Below are 2,029 nucleotides of genomic sequence, written 5' to 3' on the forward strand. Positions count from 1 at the left end.
GTTCCGACTCGATGGCACCTGACAACAACAACAACATCTTGAAATACAATGCTGTTCGAGATAGAATAATATCCATGTGTCTATAAGGAAGACCAGTTAATACCACAACTATTCAAATTTACACACCAACCACTAAAGGCAGCAATTATGAAACTGAAGAATTATACCATCTTCAGTCTGAAATTGATCAAACCTGCAATCAGATATATTGAAAATACTGATGATTGGAATGTATAAGTTGGAAACAAAGAAAAAGGATCAATAGTTAGAAAAATATGGTCTTGAAAGCATGGAATCTGTTCCTTTAAAAATTTTAGTTTTAGGAAATAACCTAAAAACTCTCCTCTCAGAAAAACCATTTTGAGCTTTAGTTTTATGGCTTCTGGACACAAAACAAGATGTGCCTAAGCCTTTAGATTAAGCTAAAGGCCATTGGAGAAAATTGTCTGAGTCAATGGGTCATGAAGGCCCTGGGAATGCAATGTGTTTCAAGATAACGAGAAAAAGGTTCTGTTATTACCTCACTGTGGAATGAAAAGAAAAAGAGATCAACTGCTTAGCTGATGTACACTGCTCTATATAATGTGCTTGTTTTTGTGAGACAGGAGGACAGTCTTGAGGAATCATCCTCCCTGTCTTCCAGCTTGCTGGATTTCTGTTAATAAAGCTTGGATTGGATCTCTCTCCAGCTCTGTGATTGACTACAGTGACAGGTGGCAAACCCTCATTTTGGTTTGGAAACAGCTTTGGTGATAGAAACAATGATAAAACTTTGCAAGACCAAGACTTATTCATCAAATACATTTTCTCACAACATAAAAGGCAACTGTACACCTGAACCTCATCAAATGGAATACCCAAAAATCAGATTGACTACATCTTTGGAAAGAGATGATGGAGAAGCACAATATAATCAGGCAAAACAAGGTAGAGGCCAACTGTCTAACAGATCCATCAATTGCTTATATGCAAGTTCAGACTGAAGCCGAAGAAAATGAAAACCAAATCAACAAAAGTCAATACATGATTTTGAATTTATCCCACCTGAAATTAGAGCCCATCTCAATGACAGAGTTGATGCATTAGCTAGTAAGGACTGAAGGCCAAAGGAGTTGTGGGATGATATCAAGAACATCATAAATGAAGAAAGCAAAGGTCATTAAAAAGATAGGAAAAAACAAAAGACAAAAGTGGATGTCAGAAGAGACTGAAACTTGCTCTTGATTAAAGATAAGATAAAGCCACTAGAAGAAATGGTGAAGAAAAAGAAAAAAGAACTGAACAAAAATATTTAAAGAACTTCTTGGGAAAATAAAGTCTAATATTATAATGAAATGTGCAAAGATCTGGAGTTAGAAAACTAAAAGGGAAGAACATACTCAGAATTTCTCAAGCTGAAAGAACTGAAGAAAAAATTCAAGCCTCTGATTGCAATATTGAATGAGTTGATGGTCAAAGTATTGAATGATGCTGGAAATATCCAAAGAAGAAGGAAGGAATACACAGTCATTGGACCAAAAAGAAATGGTCAATGTTCAACTATTTTAAGAGATAGCATATGATCAAGAACCAATGGTATTGAAGGAAGAAGTTCAAGCAGAACCGCAGGCATTGATGGAAAGCAAGGCTCCAGGAACTGATGGAATATAAATTGAAATGTTTCAACAAACTGATGCAGTACTGGAGGCACTCACTCATTTATGCCAAGAAATTTGGAAGCCATCGACCTGGTCAACTGATTGGAAGAGATCCATATTTTGCCCATTCTAAAGAAAGATGACCAAAACTGAATGAGGAAATCAAACAATATCATGAACATGACATTCGAGTAAATTTTTGCTCAAGGTAATTAAAAAATTATTGCAACATTCCATTTACAGGGAGCTGTCACAAATTCACACCAATTCAGAAGACAATTAGGGATATCATTGCTGATATCAGACAGATCTTGGCTGAAAGCAGAAAATACCAGAAAGAAAGGCATTTTAGTTTTTGTATCAGAACAAACTATAGATAACATTGCAAATAA

The sequence above is a fragment of the Chrysochloris asiatica genome, unplaced genomic scaffold, assembly GCF_000296735.1.
Source record: "Chrysochloris asiatica unplaced genomic scaffold, ChrAsi1.0 scaffold00011, whole genome shotgun sequence".
NCBI classification, from domain to species: Eukaryota; Metazoa; Chordata; class Mammalia; order Afrosoricida; family Chrysochloridae; genus Chrysochloris; species Chrysochloris asiatica.